Source organism: Solanum stenotomum, chromosome 6, assembly GCF_019186545.1.
Source record: "Solanum stenotomum isolate F172 chromosome 6, ASM1918654v1, whole genome shotgun sequence".
Classification (NCBI taxonomy): domain Eukaryota; kingdom Viridiplantae; phylum Streptophyta; class Magnoliopsida; order Solanales; family Solanaceae; genus Solanum; species Solanum stenotomum.
In genome coordinates, this window is record NC_064287.1 from 13,158,579 (window position 1) to 13,167,274 (window position 8,696).

The following is an 8,696-nucleotide window of genomic DNA, read 5'->3' on the forward strand; positions in this document are numbered from 1 at the left end:
GGCTAAAGGAAGAGAGGGCAAGCAAACTCCTCCAAGCGGTTCAAATTCCAATGCCCAGATTTGGTGACTGGTATGTTAAAAGTCTTTCTTATTGATGTGTATGCCTTGTTAGATCCTGGTGCTACTTTATCTTTTATGACACCTTTTGTGGCCATGAAGTTTGATATACTCCTTGAAGTGTTAGTAGAACCTTTTTCGGTCTCTACACCGATTGGTGACTCGGTGGTGGCTAAGAGAGTCTATAGGAGATTTCCCGTTTCCATATCCCATAGAGTTACTTTGGTGGATTTGTTAGAGTTAGACATCTTAGACTTTGATGTGATTTTGGGTATGGATTGGTTGCATGCATGTTATGCCTCTATCGATTGTAGGACTCGAGTGGTTAGATTTCAATTTCTAAATGAGCCTATCTAAGAGTAAAACGGGGGAAATTCTATGCCTAGGGGGAAATTTGTCTCTTGTCTTAAGGCTAGTAAGATGATCTCCAAATGGTGTATTTATCATCTTATTAGGGTGAGGGATGTTGAATCTGAAACCCCTTCTCTAGAATAGGTTTCGGTAGTGAATGAGTTCCCGAAAGTTTTCCCCGATGATTTGCCCGGTATTTCTCTCTAGCTGAAAATATATTTTTGCATTGACCTTTTGTTAGATACGCAACCTATCTCTATTCCTACTTATAGAATGGCTTCGGCTGAGTTGAAGGAGTTGAAAGATCAATTAAAGGATTTGCTAGATAAGGGTTTCATCCGACCGAGTATCTCTCCATGGGGTGCTTCAGTGTTGTTTGTTAGAAAGTAAGATCGGTCTCTTAAAATGTGCATTGATTATCGTCAATTGAATAAAGTGACCATCAAGAACAGGTATCCGCTTTCCTGAATTGATGATTGGTTTGACCAACTTTGAGGGGCTAGCTATTTCTCTTATATTGATCTTCGTTCGGGTTATCACCAATTGAGGGTGAGAGGGGATGATATTACAAAGACGGCCTGTAGAACCCGGTATGGTCACTATGAGTTTGTGGTAATGTCATTTTGATTGACTAATGCTCCAACCACATTGTAGACTTGATGAATTGAGTGTTTAGGCAATACATAGACATGTTTGTGATTGTGTTTATCGATGATATTTTGATCTATTCAAGTGGTGAGAATGAACATGTGGACCATTTGAGAATTGTGTTTCAAGTTCTTAAGGACCAACAACTTCTTGCAAAGTTTAGCAAGTGTGAATTTTGGTTAAGGTCCGTAGCTTTCCTTGGTCATATTGTGTCAAGTGAAGGAATTGAGGTAGATCCTAAGAAGATGAAAGCGGTTAACAGTTGGCCTAGACCTCTAACTCTTTCCGACATTAGAGACTTTTTGGGTTTGGTCGATTACTATAGAAGGTTTGTTGAGGGATTTTCCTCCATTGCTTCTCCGTTGATGACTTTAACTCAAAAGAAGGCTAAGTTTGTGTGGTCAGAAGCTTGTGAGAATAGTTTCTAAGAATTGAAAGATAGACTTACTTCCATTCCAGTGTTGACCTTACCGGAAGGTACGAATGGTTTTGTGGTGTATTGTGATGCCTCTAGAGTTTGGTTGGGATCTGTACTTAGGAAAAATGGTTAGGTGATTACCTATGTTTTAAGGCAACTTAAAGTCCATGAGAGGAATTATCCTACCCATGATCTTGCATTAGCGGCGGTTGTATATGCCTTAAAAATATGGAGGCATTATTTATATGGGGTCCATGTGGATGTTTTCACCGATCACAAGAGTCTACAATATGTGTTTAGTCAAAAGGACTTGAATCTTCATCAGAGAAGGTGGTTAGAATTATTGAAGGATTATGATATGAGTGTCCTTTATCACCCCAGCAAGGCCATTGTGGTAGCATATGCTCTTAGTAGGTTGTTGATGGCTAGTGTTGCTCATGTAGAGGATGAAAAGAAAGAGTTGGTTCGTGATTTGCATAGGTTGGCCCGACTCAATGTTCAACTAGTGGATTCCGCCAAGGGTGGTATCATGGTCCGTAATGGTTCCGAATTGTTCTTTGTGATGGATGCGAAGTCTAAGCAAAGTCTTGATCCTATCTTGGTTGAGTTAAAAGAGGCAGTACTTAAAATTTTGTTGAGGTTTTTTCCCATGAGGGAGATGGGGTACTAAGGTATCAAGGTAGGTTATGTGTTCCAAATTTTGACGGCTTGCGAGAGCAAATTTTAGAAGAAGCCTATAGTTCTCGGTATTCTATTCATCCGGGAGCCACCAAGATGTACTATGACCTACGAGAAGTCTATTGGTGGAATGGAATGAAAAAGGACATTGCAGAATTTGTGGCTAAATGTCCTAATTGTCAACAAATTAAGGTTCAGCACCAAAAGCCGGGAGGCTTGTCACAAGATATTGCTATTACTACTTGGAAGTGGGAAGATGTGAACATGGATTTTATTGTAGGTTTGCCACGAACTAGGCGGCAACATGACTCGAAATGGGTAATAGTGGACCGGATGATTAAGTCTGCTCATTTCATTCCCGTTAAGGTGTCCTACTCGGTGGAAGAGTATGCTAAATTGTATTTGAGGGAGATAATAAGGTTAGATGGAATACCCTTGTCTATCATTTCGGATCGAGGTCCCCAATTTACTTCACAGTTTTGGAAATCTTTCCAAAAGGGGCTAGGTACAAAGGTTAAGCTTAGCACCGCTTTTCAACCTCAAACAGATTGTCAAGCGGAACACACCATTCATATGTTAGAGGACATGAAGTCCCGATATCCTCATCTCTTTCCTTCCACTTCTATTCAAGCTTGAGGTAAGTAGTTCCTCTTGAGTTTCTTATTTAGGAGTCATGTGTGATTATGTGTTTCCATGATTTCCTTATGTTATGCATGTTGTTGATAAATTCATGTTTAGTAAGAAAATGAGTTTTCATGATTTAAGTTCCTCATGATCGTTATGCATTTAGTAAGAGTTGCCTATTTGACGTCATGATATGAATTGATGAACATGCTTTATATGTATATGCTTTCTTAGGTAAATTGAATCTTGGCTCCAGGACATTGTGTTGAGCATGCTTTAGTTGGAGAAGGTAGTTCCTCCTATGATTATGAGAAATGTTGAAATCTCATGCATAATGGGTTGTTAGATGTAGTTCCTACCTCCTTGTAATGAATTGTTTATGTTTGAGTTAGAGTTGATGTTTCCTCCTTTGAATTGCGCATTATTTTGATGTTTCCTGCATGATGGACTGCTATTCTTGAGTCTTTACTTCCGTAAGGTGTCTAGATCGTTATTCGAGGATGAATGTTCCCAAGGGGCAGATATTGTAAAACCCCGGAAACTAGTAGGCTAAACTAGAGCTTCCCATTAGGGTTAGAGTCATTAACATAACTCCCCGTACTTAAAACTAAAGGGGTTTGGTGTTAGAACATTAAGGTATGACACCCAAGGACCAACCATGGGTCCTTGAGTAAGACCCTAGAAACAATCTTGGGCAGTCGACCACGGAGGGGACCCTTTCCTCGTGGGCCAGTCTACACCCGTGGGTGGGGGTGGGAAGTAGGTCGAGCTGGCAAGTGAGTATCTCTGAACCCCGACCCACGTTTCAACAACATGGGCCATGGGACCAACCATGGTCCGTAGGTGAGGGTCTCATGTGTAAGGGCCAAGTACTCTGGCCATTAACCATGCCCAACCAGGACAAGCCGCGGTTCCATACAAGGTCCGTAGGTTAGGGGTTCAGGCCTGGAACTGCTTCTTGACAGTTAACCTTAAGGGAAATTTGGGGTTTTCCGATTTTAATTAATACTAAGTGAGGTCATTTAGACTAAATAATATCACCTATATAAGGATTTTATATCACTAATATAAGTCAACTACCTCATTATTTTAAAAACCCAAAACTAGTCCCAAAACTTCATCTTCTCCAAAGAAAATTCTCTCTCTAGAACATCAAGGAAGTAGAAGAAGGAACTTTGAGCTAGGGTTGAATGAGCAAGGTTTTCTTCTCAAATTCATTGGATTTCATTGCTAAGGTATGGTAGCTCTTCATCCATGGATCCCTTTCAAAATCCCAATTTCAAAGATAGAAATCCCCCAAAAGCTAGGATTTGATTCCAAAACTATGGGTTCCTTTAAAAAAACAATTCTAATGCTTGAATTAATTTATATTTTGATTGAATTGATAATTTATTATGGTTTTTTATGTTGAAATCCCCAAGAACCTATGAAATCCCCAAATTTCCCAATTATGATCTTGTGAGATGGATTTGTGGATGAAAGAGGGATATCATGAGATTATGCTTGTGGTAATTGAAGTACATGAATTATGTAATTATCCATGTCTCATGTTGTGAGGTCTAGATGTGTTTATTCAATATGATCTTTGATCATTGAAAGGTAAATTATGATATTATGCATGAATTATGAAGTTTGGTATATGTTTTAAGAACACTTTGAGAGTAAAGTGAGTATTATTATGATATAGTTGTGGCGTTGTTGAAAGGTTATTCTCATATACACACTTATGCATGAATATGATATGATGTGAAAGGTTCTATCATAATATGACAATTCTAGAGTTGAAAGTCTTACTCACCTATTGAATCTATATGTAGAAGTGGACGGTGAAAGATTATTCTCACACATGATCTAATGAGCTATCTTATGAATTATGTTGGATTGAGTGTCAACACATTTTTCCATGAATTTGAACTTAAGTCAAGACTTATTATGTACTCAATGGCAATTGATTCTTAGGCACCGAGTGGATATTGACAATGATATTGAAGCTCTCCCGCTAGTAGAGGCTGGTTTTTAGAAGAGGCCTCATGAGATGGAAGCTCACCCATTAGTAGAGGTCGGGTTTCTAGTAGCAATATCCTTATCCCATAAACTAAGTCCCTTCATAGGTTATTCAGGTAGTGGATCAACCTAAGCTAAGAGTATGGCTCTACCTTGGGAAAGTAGGACAACCCCTTTTCGGTGTGGGGTAGACACCGGATTCCATGTTAGCTCACTTGGTCTATGTCAGTTAAGGCTTAATCCCTTTATGACAACAATATGAATTATGAACTATAGTTACTCCAGAAGCTTTACTTAGTATGAGTGAGATTTATGGGGTCATATTCATGCATTGCACAAGTATGCTTTGAGGGTATTTATGATATGCTCTTCTTATGTTATGATGATCTAAATGTTGACTACGCTGATGACTTATGCTTTTCTATTATCTTCAAAATTATTCTTTAACTTAGTAAATTGCATGCAATCCACTAAAATGACCCTTTTAGCATGTTTTCAATGTTTTTGTGCATGTCTATCATACTTAGTGCATCTTTGTACTAACACCTACTTTTCCTAAATTTTTCCCAAGTGTAGGGTTCGGTTCTCAAGGTGCTCATCACTGTGGCTAAAAGTTTGGATTTTCTTATTCTCCTAGCTTGTTGGTGAGTCCTCATGATTCGAGGATTGATCTTATCTCTTAGTAGTTCATTTCTTGTATTTTGTTTTCGGATTATGTTGTATGGGTTGTGTCCCTTTTTCTCATTCGAATATTATAATAGATGGCTATGTTGAGACTTAGAGTCTAGACTTCCACTTTTATTTTAATGAAAATTTTAGACTTGTCTTGAAATGCATTTTTACTCTTATTGTTCTATTGCTTATGTTATGATATGCTAAGGGTTTGTATGGAGTCCTTTGGGGATCTATACGCCGTGTTACATCTAGGGGGTACCCCTGGGTCAAGACATAAACGATGTGCTCAGGGTGCAAGAGGTGCCCAACATGGAGTTAGAGGCCAAGCTAAGGGAGATGGACCTAGGCTGGTTGAAGGATACACTGGTGGAGCCTGCGTGCCGGGACATGATCTACTGGGCCACTATGAAGGGCATCACCGGTGCTAACTGGTCACTGGATGCCAAAAGGTGGCTGCACTTGGTTTCCAGGAGGATCTGCCCATCGGGCAACCGCACCAACGTGGCATTTCCTTGGGCTTTAGTGGTGGCATGTGCTATACATGGCATTGGACTAAATGTTGGTGCATAGATCATTTCTAAGTGGAAGATGTTCTACCGGGGCAACAAGAAGGCATTCTTTCTATTTGGGTCGGTGACAACGATGTTTAAGTGTGTGGGAGTGTCACTCTTGACCCGACGAGGTACTTCCCATGGATCCCCTTTTCCACCCTCTTTTTATTAGACATGCTTCCATCTCCGGAAATAAGATGAGGAAGACAGACAGGGCCAGTAGCAACCAAACGACTGCAGAGGCAGATGCCAAAGGAAGGGAGGATGATGATAGTGGCGACACTCTCCCTACCCAGTCCCAGTGCCCATTATCAAGTGCTCGGGTGGAGGAGTACCTGGCAGCTGTTCAGAGGATATTGGGATGCTCTTATGCCAACACCACTTCAGTTCCACCCGCTACTGCTCTCGAGGTCGAGATTTTCCACCACCAAATGTGACACGAGAGGAGGAAGAATATAGAGAAGGATTGTCTGATGGCTCGGATGTGAAAGATTATGAAGGCCATCTTCTCTTGTGTTGCCCCTAGAGGTAGATTCCCTGAGTCGAGTGGGGAGACTATCGGGAGTTCCCTTGGTTGAACGAGGCATCATCTGGGATGATACCTCCGGAGGACCTAGACTTTGCTAGAGATACTTCCCATTCCCAGGGTTCCTGATTTGGTTTTCGCTCCTCTTGGGACTGTAATGAACAATACTATATTTTTCTATTTTTGCTTTTCCTGATATTTTGTAAGCACATGGATGTTTTGTTTGTTGTTTTTCCCCACTAATAATTAAATGCTAGGCTTTATAACTTATGCTCTGTTGCTGACTACAGATAGGATTGCGGGAATTGTCCTATGTGCGATTCGTGGTCTATAGGTGTGACTAGGGAAGAACAGGGGAGACAGGGCTGAGGTTTTGACTCGCCTTATCCCACTCTGCAAGGAGAAATTCCGCCCCGGCTGTCTCGCCCTGGCGGGATTAATTCCACCCCGCGATCCGATGGGAACATAACCCAAGTCACAATTTTCAAGGTTCTTCCCATTTTTCTAAAATTTTCCCTTGATTCCTAGGTTATAACTAAGCATTTAGGATAATTTAGGATAATCCTCATCGCTAGGATAGTAATTGTCTACCCCGAGTCAACCCAACGGTACATACTCCAGAATCCCTTCCCATTAATTCAACAACACAACCACGCACATTTTCGAATATGCCCATACACTAACACGATTATAGCCAATCCCAACACACGTCTAGATTTTTCTTTACGAATCACATCGTAGTTTATCTACACCCTTGCACCTAACCCAGTGATGACACTCTTTGAAACATCAAATTCACAAAACTCAGGCGACTCGCATAGTTTCAAACCTTTAGGCTAGCATATTGCACACATTGAAATGCAGACAAGCATGCTGTGCACATAATCATATCACATCATCCAAGTACATGTATGTTTCACACCAATAGTTATTCTAGACAACAATATGCATACATTCACAGTTTCAAGCTACAACTCACAAACTAGTCAAAATTCATTAATTAATTTGCTCCATAGATGACCATTACTGATCATCCATGTATTCATACATCATATAAGGCCAGATACCAATTTGGAACCTTCTCAGTTCCAGTTTACCTTAGTTGTGTCCCTTCAGCCGTGACTACGATGTCCAGTTCACTTTGTTGAGATACAATTTGGAATCGGGAGATACCAATTGGACTCAACTCATACCACAAGCGACAACTCGCACAAAAGGAGAGAAGAAATGAAATGAATTCCACGAATGCTTCATAGCTTCCTGAAGATTAGATATGGATGTCAACACACCAATCTGCATGAGTCTATTCCACATTTTCTCTTGTACTGGGAGACCGATAACTTGAGATCTGATACCAATTTATCACGACCCAACCCACCGAACCGTGCAGGCACTTACTCTAACACCTAAGTAGGATAACCCTCCATTCACAACCATTTTAAAAAAACATAAAATTAAAAAAAACTGATGAATAAAAGGAATTCACGTAATATCTTATAAATAAGAGTTTTAAATGAATCAAAGTTAACTTTTAAAGTAATTAACTTCCCCACGAATCTAGTCTAAATAGGTACAAGAGCCTCTAAGATTCAAGGTACCAAATATAGCACAATTGACACAACTCCTATCAAAGGGAAGGAAAAATAGAAGCCATTGGAGATTTTCTTCGTGTTCACCTATGAAACATCATTGACCCTGCAACCAGACTATGCCAAAAAGGCATAGCAAGAGTGGTATAACTACAACCATACATACTGGTAGGAATCATTGTTCAACCCGATACCCATCACATAATATATGAAATCGACTAGGAGGAAACATGCAGTAAGACTGTTCACTCCTCCACCTTATCATTCTCGATTACTAAATAAGTATACTAGTACACTTTAATCTAACCCCTTACTCGCTCTTCTCTTGATCATAACTTAACCATTCTACCTCTTAAAGAGGTTCTGGATGTAACCACTACTAGCCTGGCCAACATCTTACAACATACCCTTACATCTTCCATATCACCACTCGACCTTTGAACTCCGTAGCCCGTTCTATTAAGCCCCTAACCATTTCAATACAAATACCCTTCCCAAGTACGACCAAACTACCTAACATTTACGATACCAACATCTCCCCTCTTCTCCGCTTTAAAGAGCTAAGACAACCTGTC